Below are 15,766 nucleotides of genomic sequence, written 5' to 3' on the forward strand. Positions count from 1 at the left end.
AGTTGTATTATTCGTAAGTGTTATAATGGAACACTTTGAGTACTCTAAGGATCGAGCCCTATAGAGATTGAGTGATAAGGTAATTAACAACGATAACGCAGACAACTAAGAAGTCTAGCTAGCTAATTACTAAGTATCATATTATGAAAAATCATCATCAAATGCTAACTACACTAAATTGCATGATAGTCAAAAGTGCACAAATATCAATTCAATGGGATAAAGTGGTCAGTTGATATCCATGTTGCTAGTCAATTCTTGGATTAGGGGTCTCAATTGCTTAAACTCCTAATTGGTTCAATTTTACCTTTCGATCACCATTTTACCCAATTAGATGACTTAGTTCGGTTTATCTCTCAACCTCACTAAAATAAATCCTGACAATCAAATTGGTTTGCAATAGGTTCTCTTCTCGGTCTCACCTATCTAAATGTTCACCTAAAGGTGTCAATTATAGGTTTTGAAGTTTATTCGATTTAGTTCAAATTTTATGATTTAGTCTCTGACCCAATAACTAACCATGCATCATTTCAATCAACCAACCACCCTAAGATTTAGTGACTATCCATCATTAACATGAAAATATCAACCAAGTTCATGCTTAAATGAATCATCAAAGAAAACATAAAAAAGCAAAGTTGAGAAGTGCTTAGTGACTCATGAGGGAGTCTTTGTTGAAGATGCTAGCAACATTAAAGGTGATGGAAACACAACCAAAATTGAGATTTTTATACTTTTGAAAGTTCAAAGAGATGAAATCTTATTTGATGCTTTAAAGTGAAATAAAAATAACAGGATAAATTTTTATATGTGACACCCCAAGCCTAACTTGTCTGTCGGATTCAGGTATGGAACGTCACAATGGACCGATTTCACCTATACTTAATTTTTTATTCGCCTAAATTGTTATAAAACAGACTAAAGATCAAACAAATAATAAATCTTACAACAAAGGCCTTAAGCCACTGAATATTTAGTCCATGAAATTTCTATCTTTAATCAAATTGTTTGTTTACAATACAACTATTAAATTTTAGCTAAGGACCATCTATCCTAAAAATCCATATTCTAGGAATGATATCTGACTTCGTTATTATTGATCCTAAGGCGGAGCCTCCAATGGTACCCCATTCCTATGTGCATGACTCTAATTGCTTGCGAACCTTTATCTCATCACTGTTTGGCTGGGTCCCTACTTTAAGTCCTCAATCAACCTTGAAAATCTTGCAAACATCAGCCACACTGCTATAAGTTCAAATGAACTTAATGAGTTCTTTCACTAGGTCACACATAAATAAACCCTATTGCACGAAGGTAACAAATGTAAAATAAATTAAACTTAAATTAACTCTCTGTTTGCTCAAGGTGGGTGTTCTTTATCAGGGTGGCAGACTCCACCCGATCCTCCGAGCTACTTGACTCTCTATGAGACCTTCATTTGGTTGAACTCTCTACTAAACAGTGATCCAGACACCTCACCATATCAGCGAGTCTTATCCTTTTTCGTCTTCCTTCCCTTTTACTTTCCTTCCACACGCGGTGTTCGTTAACCTTAAATTGACTCAGTTGTATGCCAACTTCCCATGCTATAGTCCTGAAAGACTCGCTGATGTTTTCGTATTATGTTGTCTTGTAGCAGACTTCGCTATTCTAATGAACCCGTGCTCTTTCCACCTTATTGTTCATAGTGGTGGGATTAATTCCAACAACCCACCCATGACTTAAACCTTTTTTTGGGGACTCACTTGTCCTATAAGTGAAGGCCAATTTGACTTGCCAAACCAACATGTTATCTTCCATACGATTATGCGAGCTTGTTGTCTCTCTTGCTCGTTTCCTCCCTACGAGACTGTCACTGTAACAACCTGTTATTCAGTAGTGTCGAAAATAGTGGTTTCGAAACCACAAATATAATAGGTAAGCTCGTATAATTAATATTTAAATTATACGAGTCAATAGTAATTTTATAATGAATTTTCATTTGAGGAATTTTAACCAATTGAATTAAAAGTTAGTATAAGTGGTTCGGTTCAAAAGTCAGGTGGTTATTGAAAACGAGGTATTAGGACGTCGTTTCCATAATTTAAAGCCTTAAAAAATTTTATTAAATATTTACAGAGTCGTATTATATGTGAATTGAAGTTTGGTCCAGTAATTTTGATGATTTCTTGCTTAATTACGGTAAAAGGATTGAATTGTAAAAGAGGTAAAAGTTAATTACTTTTGATTTAAAATAGTAATGAGAAAAAAATGGTAAGTAAACCATGGTTAAAAAGCCCAAGCGGTTATGGATATGATTAAATCCACTAACTTTTGGGCTATTTGCTCATTGAGTCCTAATTAGTTTAGGGTTAAATTGAAAATAAACTTGTTTAGTTAAAATTTAAAATAATTGAAGGACCAATTGTGTAATTAAACCTTCTTTGGTTGGTAATTGTACCATATATTTAAATTATGGACTTTTTTGGCATGTCTTAATGATTTTATACATTAAAATAAATGTTAATTTGGTAACTAAGTAAATAGTAAATTAAATTAATAAGTTAAAGTTAATATTATCACATTTTGTTTTCTTCTTCTTGTTAAGCAAGCCGAAAATCCATAGCTAAGGTGTTGAAAGCTTCGACCAAGATTGAATTCTTCAACTGGGTGAGTAAATCTTGCCCATTTTAAGTAATTTTTATGTTTTTGAGCTCGTATTAGCCTAATCTAGCTAACTCAGGGACTAATTTGTAATATTGTTAAATGTTTTGGACTGTGTCATTGATGATTTTAGTATATTCTTGAAGTTTTATGATATAACATTAAGCTTGATTGCTAAATAGGACTATTTTGTAAAGTAGTTTTTATTGATTTCAATGTTCAAGGATTAAAAATGTGAAAATAGTAAAAGTACAAGGACTTGATGCAAAATAACAGCAAGTATAGGCTGTAATGAAGGGGTTAATAGATTGACTAAGCTTGGATTTAATAGAAAATGGTTAAATTGGATGAGTTTGACCTAGGGACTAAATTGCATAAAAGTGAATGTTGGGGGTAATTTTGTAAAAAATTAAAAATACTTAATTGCATAAAATGAGTTAATTTTGTAATAGCCCGAATTTGGGGTTAGTCAGAATAGTGGTTTCGGGACTACAAATTTGGCGAGAAAAAAATTTATTTTCATTATATTTTTATGGTCTACGATTTCAAAAAATGACTTCGTGAAAATTTCGTTCGAAAATTTTGACATTTGGGCACTCAATTTAGTCAAAAAGACTAAATTGTTAAAAGTGCAAAAGTTGAGTTCTATATGTTAGAGGTGTCCAATTGTTATGAAATTTTAAATTGGAGGTCTTTATATGGTAATTAGACCATTGGTTAAGTTGGTGGACAAAAATGGGCATGGTTAGGTATGTTTCCAAAGTTTTTCATGAAGGGCATTTTGGTCATTTAGTTATTAAAATGAATTAAAAACAAAATTAAAAGCCAATTTTTGTCCATATTCTCTATAAGGCTGAATTTAGCAAGGGGAAGCCATGGTTAGGGTTTTTAAGCTTCCAAGCTCAATAGTAAGTCTATCCTTGCCCCGTTTTTAATGATTTTTACGTTTTTGATATTACCGTAATATGATTTACGTATTTCTACCATTTATTTAAGCTAGAGTTGATGTTTAAAAACTTACCCATGGAGAATATGCATGTATTTTGATGTTATATGGAAGAATATGAATGTTTAGAGTGTGATAAACGATTTGTACTAAGTAATTTTCGATAAAAATGTCTAAAAGTATTAATTTGTAAAAGTTATAAAATGTGTCATAATTGTGTGAATAAGTGAAAATTGTGAATGGAAATTGCCATAAAATGGTTTGGCTAAGCCTAAAATGCAAGGAAATTGAATACAAATTATTTTACGAGCATAGGGGCAAAATCGTAATTTTGTGAAACTTTAGGGGCAAAAACATAATTTTTCCAAAGTATTATTTTTGGACTGGAATGAATAGTGTGAATGTTATATAAGTTAAATGTATTGTTATAAATCAAGAAATACGAGAAATTGAAATTGATCGATAAAAAGAAAAGTGAGAAAAAGTGAAAAATTCCCGAATGAACCTTTGGAATAAAAAGGGATACGAATGAAATAATAGAAATGATCACATGGGTGACACGGACTATGTGTAGGCCACTATGTAAAAGTGAAAGTGATGGTCACGTGTGTAGCACTATGTGCAGGTTACTACGTGTACCGGAATGATAGGTCGCATGTGTAGTACTATGTGCAGGCTACTACGTGTATCGGATGGTAATGGTCACATGTGTAGTACTATGTGCAGACTACTATGTGAACCGAACATCATTGATTAGTAAGGTGGTTGCTATGTGCTGATTGCACCGGACATCATTAATTAATAAGGTGGTTGCTATGTGCTGAATCCACCGAGTATCTGTTATTATTCAGAAGTGTTCATCGGGAAATTGACTAAGTGTAATTGAATAATGAATATAGGTGTGGAATTGAATTGAATATCGACTTAGAAATGGAAAAGTGAATTTTGAATTGAATTGTGATTGAAAGTGAAAAAGTGAAATTATGAAAGAGTACATTTAGCAACAAAACAGTTTAGACAGCAACAGTTGTATGACTTTTAAAAATCACCAAAAATAGTGAAAATTGAAATAGAGGCTTAATAATATATGAAATTGAAGCTGAATGAGTCTATTTTCATATAAAAGAAACAAAGAAAGAAAAAGAGTTATATATTTTGATATATTTGAAGTTTAGTTAGATAGAGTCAGAATGAGTTTGGAATCCCCTGTTCTGACTTTGGAAAATTGTCAAAAACTATACAAAAATAATTATGGATAAAGTTTATATGTTTAGAATCCTAAGTGAATCTATTTTCAAGAGAAACAAATTGAAACGATATCTGAATTCTGTACAATGAGATAATTAATTTTGAGTTAAGAGAGGTCAGAACTATCGAGCAGTGAAACATGGGAAAATTTAAAGAATAAACTGTACTATTTGGCTAAACCAAAAATTCTAAAAATTTTATGGTAAGAATATATGTGAATCTAGTTTTGGGGAAAATTAACGGTTCTTAATTTGGAGCTCTGTATCTCTGGGTAAAAATAATTTAGTGACTCTGACTCGGAGAGACAGTTTTAAGTATACATGTAAGTGAATAGTAAAACTATAGAAAATGTTATTTCTAAGAGTGTTATGTACATTAAGGATGTGGAATGGAGAGGAGGAGGAGGAAAATTGGAAGAACATATGAATGATTTGTGTATAATTGGCCATATGCTCGATTATAATCGATAAACGATTGAAAAGAAATGATGTTTATAATTCTGCATTATTAGTTATGGTTAAAGTTCATGTAAGAAAATAAAGTTTCATAGTATGTGTATGTGGTATACTTGGTATATGATTTGGTATGTAGCAATGTCAGAAATGGTTTATGAATTAACTCATGTTGGTAAGTTTGATACATAAATAAATGTGGTGCTTATCCATGCTTATAATGCTTATACTATATGTTTATTTGGCTAGCATATTTGGTGTGTATGCTTAGGCTTTGGCCAAGTTGTGGCTGGATTACGCCACATTAAATTTATAAAATTATGCATTGAGATGGTAAATGCCTAGATGGAAATATGCTTGTGATCATGAAAGGGTGGTAAGGTTTAAAGTTTGTAATCTTTATTAAAATGGTTTATCATGTGGTTAGTCTTCAAAAAAAAAAAAGACTAGCTTGCAACTATGGTTGAGTGTAATGTTTATATCTTGTGTGATATGCATAGGAAACGAGAGTGGAAAGGAAATGAAATACTAAGTTCATGCTTGAAGTGTAAAATGACGCAAAAAGGGGACGTTAAGTTAAACGATAAATATGTATTAGTATTGAACTTAATGAAATTGAACTGTACGTGAATTAAATGGAAATTGCAAATGATATGATTTGAATTAAATGAATTATTGTGGTATTGAAATGTATATTGGATTGAGAAATTGAATTGAATAGTGAACATGAGAATCGTGAATTAAATGAAATGTAAATGAAGTATTGAATTGCATAAGTATGTATTGGGTCTCAGAAGCCCTATTTATTATAAATATAGTATTTTGAAGTTATAATGTGAAGATTTATAAAAGCATGTTAAAAATTTGAAGAGTTTAAATTTGACTAAAATTTTATAACTCGGTTCAACATGTTTATAAGTGTATGTGTTCTGGTAATGCCTCGTACCCTATTCTGGTGTCGAATACGGGTAAGGGGTGTTACAAATTTTGCTGTTGGAATTAGTGAATTCAATAAATTTATTATTTTAGATCAAGAACAAATAGAAAACCAAGGAAAAGAGAAAATTACCGAATAATTGATGTACCTTTGTCATTTTTGTAATTTAATCAAGTAAGTTCGTTCGATTTAGCTGATTGTGTAACATCTCGAAATAGGGCCTAAACAGAACAATGGTTGTGAAACCACAAATCTGAGATAGAAAAGTTTATTGTGATTAATTTTTATGATTTATCGATTGATTGGATGCATGTGTTAGAATACCGATAAGAAATTTTAGCGAATGCATGTCAGAATTACATATTAGGATTTAATTGCAAAAGTTGGTAAATATGAGCTTTAGATGATAAATGATTTAATTGAAGTGCATAATTGAAGTAGAGGTCCCTAAATGGTAATTAGACTATTGGTTAAATTGTGGACAAAAATGGACATGAGAAAAGTGAAATAGGTTATTTTTAAGTTAGGGGCATTTTCGTAAATTGGTAATTAAATGGACTAAAAGACAAAATAAAAGCCAAATTTCTTATCCATCTTCTCCATATGGCCGAATATGTCATGGAAGCCATGGCTAGGGTTTTGTTCAAGCTTCCTAGCTTCATAGTAAGTCCATCTTTGCCCCGTTTTTAATGTACTTTACATTTTTGAGATCCTCGTAGCTCGGTTTAGCTTATTCTACCATTAATTCATATTAGGGTTTATATTTGGAAAAACACCCATAGGTGAAATGTGTTTATTTTGATGTTTTATGGAAGAATATGAAGTTTGAAATTATGTTAAACAAATTTTTCTAGGCGATTTTAAGTGAAAATGAGTAAAACGACATAATTGGTAAAAATACCTAATGTTCATAAGTAAATGTTAGACTGAGAACTTGATGTTTCCATAGAAGGGAAAGATGTTCAGCATGTCATAAAACATAAGAATAAGGGATGACGTTTAATTTTCGAGCTTTGAGGAAAAATTGTAAATATGAAAAAAGTTAGGGGCAAAATCATAATTTTGCCAAAGTTCAAGTCAAGGACTGTTTTGATGAATGTGAGTATTAAATAAACTAAATTTACTATTATAGATCAAGAGGAACGAAATCCAGAGTTAGACCGGGAAAAGAAAAAGGTTGAGGACTAAGTTGCTAGATTTGATCGTATTTTGTACCGAGGTAAGTTTACGGTAAATAAATGCAATATTTCAATAATTATTATTAATGTTGTTATTTTCCAGCAATTATGTATTTATTTTATGAAATTATTCAATGTTGACTCAAGTATGAGATGAGAGAGAATCAGTGTTAAAAAGTCCCGTTGAAACATTAGAAATGTGTCGGATACAAATGTCATGACATTAAGGGAATGAGATCCAATGTAAGATCATGTCTCAGACATGGAATTGGCATTATTAAGGTTATGAGAGGTCCCATGTAAGACCATGTCTAGGACATGGCATTGGCACCGAGATGAGAGGTCCCCCGTAAGACCATGTCTGGGACATGGCATGGGCACCGATATAAGGACTCCCATGTAAGACCATATCTGGGATATGGCATTGGCAGTACAGGAAACATCCCATGCAAGATCATGTCTGGGACATGGCTTTGGCATGTTATTATCAGACAGGAGACCTGAGTATCCTTAGTATTCCAAGTGGTTCAACGGACTAGTAAATAGACTATGTTACATGAAAGTTCAGGTAAAAGCATAATAAATAGATTCAGGTGAGTTATAAGGATTAAGAATATCTCAGTTACCAGTTGAGAAGAAATTTCAGCAAGGGAGGAGCAAGTTATATTCATGAGTATTAAGTAAGCAAGTAAGTAAACAAGTAAGAGAGTAAGTAAAGAAGAAAGTAAAGATCATGATACTTGATGATAATTTATGAGTATAATTATTTATGATAAATGTTGTTATTTATTTGCTTGTAAACTTACTAAGCTTTATGCTTACTCTCTTTATTTTCTTTCATTTTTATAGTATTGCCAAGCCAATCTGGGGATCGTTAAGAAGTCGGAGCTCGTTTCACACTATCAACAGACCATCTCGGTATTTTGTGGTTTGAAACGTTTTAAGTTATGGCATGTATAGGGACTTAGTCATTTTGTGTATGTCCTTATGATATGACTAATGATTAGCTATTGAAATGACTATTTAAGAACATGTTTTGGTGTTATGTATGCCTAAATGATAGTTATTAGAAAGAAGTTAAGAGTAAAAATTTGCAATGGATCAGTTTTTGGACAGCAGCATTGACATGATTTTGAAAAATCACCAAGGATGGTAGAAAAGAAATTAGAGAGTGAATGAGATATAGAATTAAATCTTATTGAGTCTATTTTCACATGAAAGAAATGGTGTAGGCAAAGGAATTTTATATTTTGTAATATTTGAATTTTAGTGAGACAGGGTCAGAATGATTTTTGATGTCCCCTATTCTGACTTTAGAAAATCATTAAAAATTGTATAAAAATAATTATGAGTCACAATTTATATTTCTAGATTATTAGTAAGTCTATTTTCAAAATAAATAAAAGAGAACATTATTCAAATTTTGTACAATTAGAGAATTAATTTTTAGTGAAGAGAGGTCAGAATCGTCGGATAGTGAAATAGGGGAGAATTTAACGAATAAACTGTACTAATTGGCTAAACCAAAAATTCTGAAAATTTTATGATAACAATATATATGAGTCTAGTTTCAGGGAAAATTTACAGATCTAAATTTTAAGTTTTTTAACTCGAGTTATAATTAAATTAGTGACTGTTACACGAGTGGACAGTTTTATTGTGAATGGTGAAATAAATTATTTTGATTTGTTTATGTATACGAAAATTTTTTAATATTCCCGGTTTGGACCCGAATCGTTTCTATTGTATGTTTTAGGGTCTCGAGGGATCTTTTTAAGGACATATTGATTGAACGTGAGTGAATTAATTTTAAAAGCAAATTTTTATACTCTGAACTAGTAAGTTAAGTTAGATAAAGCCTCGTGCTCAACTCCGGCAACGGTCTCGGCTAAGGGGTGTTACATTTATTGGTATCAGAGCGAGATTTTAGTCGGTTCTCAAAATATTCAGTATGAATAAGAGTCTAGCTATACATGCCATACTTGTATTTTGATAGTGTGACGACTCTTGACGATTTTAAAATATTTTTCTTTTATAGTTATGGATCCCGAACGAGCTTATGCAGATGATGTAGAAAGCAATGCGCCCGCCCCCACGGAAGGGACGGTGCCACCAGATAGTAGTGAAAGGCCCGTTACACTTAGTCAAGGAGGAGGGGTTGAAAAACCTTCTTCCAAGCTATGAATGAATGGTTTGTCGAGTTCGTTCGTTCGAATCCGACTGTTAGACCTCCAGCCCCTCATGATTCCCCGATCCCCTTTGTAGCTCCCCCAGTCACAGGTACAGTTATAAGAGAAAGACCACCAGTTGATAAGATCAGAAAATAAGAGGCTGGAGAATTTCGGGATACTAAAGATGATGATGCAGAGAGAACAGAATTTTGGCTCGAGAATACTATCAGAGTCTTTGATGATTATCCTGTACACCTGAGGAATACATGTATAGGATAACTCATCAAAGAATCTGATAATATTCTCGAGCCAAAATTTTGCTCTCTCTGCATCATCATCTTTAATAGCCCGAAATTCTCCAACCCCTTATTTTCTGATCTTATCAACTGGTGGCCTTTCTCTTATAACTGTACCTGTGACTGGGGGAGCTACATAGAGGATCGGGGAATCATGAGGGGGTGGAAGTCTAACAGCCGGATTCATACGAACGAACTCGACAAACCATTCATTCATAGCTTGAAAGAAGGCTTTTCGAGCCCCTCCTCCTTGACTAACTATAACGGGCCTTTCACTACTATCTGGTGGCACCATCCCTTTCGTAGGAGCGGGCGCATTGCTTTCTACATCATCTGCATCAGCTCGTTCGGGATCCATAACTATAAAAGGAAAACATTTTAAAATCGTCAGGAGTCGTCACACCATCAAAATACAAGTATGACATGTATAGCTAGACTCTTATTCATACCGAATATTTCGAGAATCGACTAAACTCTCACTCTAATACCAATAAATGTAATACTCCTTACCCGAGACCGTTGCTGGAATCGAGCACGAGGCGTTATTTGACTTAACTTACTAGGTCGGAGCATAAAAATTTGCTTTTAAAATTAATTCACTCACGTTCAATCAATATGTCCCTAAAAAGATCCCTCGAGACCCTAAAACATACAATAAAAATGGTGCGGGTCCAAACTGGGAATATTAAAAATTTTTCGTATACATAAACAAATCAAAATAATTTATTTCACCATTCACAATAAAACTGTCCACTCGCGTAATAGTCACTAATTTAATTATAAATCAAGTTAAAAAACTCAATTTAGATCTGTAAATTTTCCTTGAAACTAGACTCATATATATTGTTATCATAAAATTTTTAGAATTTTTGGTTTAGCCAATTAGTACAGTTTATTCATTAAAATCTCCACTGTTTCACTGTCTGACGGTTCTGACCCCTCTTAACTAAAAGTTAATTATTTCATTGTACAAAATTTGAATAATGTTCTTGTTTATTTATTTTTAAAATAGACTCACTAAATAATCTATACATATAAATTGTGACTCATAATTATTTCTATACAATTTTTAATGATTTTCTAAAGTCAGAATAGGGGACTTCAAAAAGCATTCTAACCCTGTCTCACTAAAATTCAAATATTACAAAATATAAAATTCCTTTGCCTACACCGTTTCTTTCATGTGAAAATAGACTCGATAAGATTTAATTCTATATCTCATTCACTCTCTAATTTCATTTCTACTATCCTTGGTGATTTTTCAAAATCACATCAATGCTGCTGTCCAAAAACTGATCCATTGCAAATTTTTACTCTTTTATAACTTCTTTCTAATAACTATCATTTAGGCATACATAACACCAAAACATGTTCTTAAATAGCCATTTCAATATCTAATCATTAGCCATATCATAAGAACACACACAAAATGACTAAGTCCCTATACATGCCATAACTTAAAACGTTTCAAACCACAAAATACCGAGATGGTTTGTTGATAGTGTGAAACGAGCTCCGACTTCTTTACAATCCCCGAATTGGCTTGGCAATACTATAAAAATGAAAGAAAATAAAGAGAGTAAGCTTGAAGCTTAGTAAGTTTACAAGAAAATAAATAACAACATTTATCATAAATAATTATACTCATAAATTATCATCAAGTATCATGATCTTTACTTTCTTCTTTACTTACTCTCTTACTTGTTTACTTACTTGCTTACTTAATACTCATGAATATAACTTGCTCCTCCCTTGCTGAAATTTCTTCTCAACTGGTAACTAAGATATTCTTAATCCTTATAACTCACCTGAATCTATTTATTATGCTTTTACCTGAACTTTCATGTAACATAGTCTATTTACTAGTCCGTTGAACCACTTGGAATACTAAGGATACTCAGGTCTCCTGTTTGATAATAACATGCCAAAGCCATGTCCCAGAAATGGTCTTACATGGGATGTTTCCTATACTACCAATGCCTTATCCTAGATATGGTCTTACATGGGAGTCCTCATATCGGTGCCCATGCCATGTCCTAGACATGGTCTTACGGGGGACCTCTCATCTCGGTGCCAATGCCATGTCCCAGACATGGTCTTACATGGGACCTCTCATAACCTTAATAATGCCAATGCCATGTCTGAGACATGGTCTTACATGGGATCTCATTCCCTTAATGTCATGACATTTGTATCTGACACATTTCTAATGTTTTAACGAGACTTTTTAACATTGATTCTCTCTCATCTCATACTTGAGTCAACATTGAATAATTTCATGAAATAAATACATAATTGCTGGAAAATAACAAAATTAATAATAATTATTGAAATATTGCATTTATTTACCGTAAACTTACCTCGGTACAAAATACGATCAAATCTAGCAACTTAGTCCTCAACCTTTTTCTTTCCCCGGTCTAACTCCGGATTTCGTTTCTCTTGATCTATAATAGCAAATTTAGTTTATTTAATACTCACATTCATCAAAACAGTCCTTGACTCGAACTTTGGAAAAATTATGATTTTGCCCCTAAATTTTTGCTTATTTACAATTTTGCCCCAAAGCTCAGAAATTAAACGTCATCCCTTATTCTTATGTTTTATGACATGCTGAACATCTTTTCCTTCCATGGCAACATCAAATTTTCACTCTAACATTTACTTATGAACATTAGATATTTTTACCGATTATGTTGTTTTACTCGTTTTCACTTAAAATTGCCTAGCAAAAGTTGTTTAACATAATTTAAAACTTCATATTCTACCATAAAACATCAAAATAAACACACTTCACATATGAGTGTTTTTCCAAATATGATTCCTAACATGAATTAATGGTAGAATAAGCTAAACCGAGCTACGAGGATCTCAAAAATGTAAAGTACATTAAAAACGAGGCAAAGATGGACTTACTATGAAGGTTGGAAGCTTAAACAAAACCCTAGCCATGGCTTCCATCACATATTCGGCCATATGGAGAAGATGGACAAGAAATTTGGCTTTTATTTTGTCTTTTAGTCCTTTTAATTACCAATTTACCGAAATGCCCCTAAATTAAAAATATCTTATTTCACTTTTCTCATGTCCATTTTTTTCCACAATTTAACCAATGGTCTAATTACCATTTAAGGACCTATACTTCAATTATGCACTTCAATTAAATCCTTTATCATCTAAAGCTCATATTTACCCATTTTTGCAATTAAATCCTAATAAGCAATTCTGACATCCAATCGCTAAAATTTCTTATCGGTATTCTAACACATGCATCCAATCAATCAGTAAATCATAAAAATTAATCACAATAAACTTTTCTATCTCAAATTCGTGGTTTCGCAATCACTGTTCCATTTAGGCCCTATTTCGGGATGTTGCATATTGAGATACTCTGAACCGTTACTGTAAATCAATCCTGTAAGTTCGTACTATAATTTTATGTTGATAAGGATTATTAAGTATTACATGTTTATTACAATTAGATTTAATGTTGTACTTAACTACTGAATAATTTGAGAAAAATAATACGTGAATATCTTGAGTACGTGATGTACCTGAATAGCAGGCTTTGTGCCGGTGAATTTATCGGGCTTTGTGCCTAGCAGGCTTTGTGCTGGTGTGTTTATCGGGTTTTGTGCCTAGCAGGCCTTGTTCCGGTGTTGTTTATCAGGCCTTGAGCTGGTGATACAGACCGTAGCGATGGTTGAGATCCTGCATCTGTTGCAGATTCTCTACAGCTTGTATGAGTAACATCATGAGTCGGTGATTATTTATTAGGTACTATGTACCGGTGGTAATGACCGTAAAGATGGCTTGAGATTCTGCATCTTTTGCGAATTCTCTGCAACTTGTGTGAGCAACATCGTTGACCGATCAAAGTTTTGAAGCTAACTCGAATGGGTGATACCCTAAAATAAGATCTTACTAAATGACGACTTTGAAATATGATTTGAATTAATGTATTGTACAATACTCACCTGCTGTGAGTTGTGATGATAAGAACTTTGTTATTTAATTTTATAATTCGATTTGTATGTTAAACTTGGTAAAATTTATCGTTTGATTTAATGAACTTACTAAGCTTCAAGTAAGCTTACTCGTGTTTTGTCCTTGTTTTGTAGACCACATTTTCTGGTCGGGAGGTCGGATTAACTCGTAAAATCACACTATCCCGAGGACTCTTTTGGTAGATTTTGTAAACATTTGGCTTATATGGCATGTAATAGGGAAAATAATTATTATGTTATATTTCATGAGCATTATAATGTGTTTTAGTATATGATACTTGGTATGGTGTTAGGTGTTTGAAAATGACATATTTTGGCTGTTTAATGGTGTGTTTATAGACTTGTGAACATGTATTATGAATTGGTTTAGGTAAATTGGGTGAAGAAATAGCATGATTTTGGTTATTTTTGGACACACACGGCCTGGGACACGAGTTATCACATGGCCATGTGTCACACACGGGCATGTGCCCTGAGCGTGTTAGGTACATAATTCATACGGGCTAGCACACGGGTTGATACACAGGCTTGTGAGCCAAGTTAGTGAGTTACACGAGTGAGTACACAGTTGGCCGCATGGGCGTGTGGTATAGCCACACAGCCATGTTTAGAGCCACATGGTCTAAGCTCTACCACACAACCCGGACACACGGCTGTGTGACCCTTGTAGGTGAAAATTTTCAATTTTTTCGAAAATGTTTTGATTTGTTCCGTTTTGGTCCTTGGTTGCTCGAAAGTTATTTTTAAAGCCATGTAGGCTCGATTTAAGGCCCGTAAATGCGTGATTTATTTCATTTTGAATTTCTTATGTATTTATTAAATTAATTTGAAAACTAATTTCTATTGGCTATAAAATGTTCTATTTTGCACGTTAATACTCTATAACCCTATTCTAACGATGAAAACAGGTTATGGTGTTACAATCACTATAACAATATACCACAATAGACTTTCCTCATAGAGGAATAGTCTTGACAGACATTCTATCCCCATGATAGAATCCTTATCCTGGAAGTGAAACTTCCATCCCTTACATGAGATTTGACTCTCGCGTACAACTTCTTTGAGCTACCCCTGGTGGCTCTTTATGATGGGTCCTTTCTTGCGATCCTCGGGTAACTTCCATTCCTACACTTATAATTAGGCCAGTTCCCGCATTGCCTAACTTTTTCTAATTTTTGTTAGGTCATCGCCCATGCATTGTCGGCTTTCACCTTTATCCTTACCGTTTTCATCATTTTTGGTGGATTCCTCATGATCAACTTGTCATACTTATTCTTTCTTTTAACTCTTTTTCCACCTATGTGGTTTCTCATTCTTGGCGCACTAGCAGTATACCTCGCATTTTTGGTTCAAGCGAACTTTATGGTTTGCCATAGCTGAGATATGGTCTTACACCCTTTTTATCTCGTTTTCTTTTTTCCTGTCAGACTTACCCCATGTTTTCTGTCCCGGCGAACTATCTTTGTGTTTACTGTCCTAGTAGACTTTCTTTGTTCTGTGTTTATTGTCCTAACAAACTTTCTCTATGGATTTCATGGAGTATTTCATCCATGTTCTTACACCGATTCTCCATCCTAGCGTACTATCTTATGATGCCATGAAGTCTTTCATCCATGGTCTTACTCATTATACTTGGCCGCCATAACATCTTTTATCTATGATCTTACATTGTATACCTTATACCTTGTACCATGCTGCCATGACGTCTTTCATCCATGGTCTTACACTACGTACCTCATGCTAGATAGCCATAGTGTCTTTTATTTATGGTCTTACGCCATATACCGTCGTCATGCTATCGCCCCGAAGGACTAGTTGGTATCACCATCGCAGTAAATACCTTTTTATGATTCTTATATCTCGAATCCTCCTCTTATTACCTTCT

This window comes from Gossypium hirsutum, chromosome D09, assembly GCF_007990345.1.
Source record: "Gossypium hirsutum isolate 1008001.06 chromosome D09, Gossypium_hirsutum_v2.1, whole genome shotgun sequence".
In the NCBI taxonomy this organism is placed as follows: Eukaryota; Viridiplantae; Streptophyta; class Magnoliopsida; order Malvales; family Malvaceae; genus Gossypium; species Gossypium hirsutum.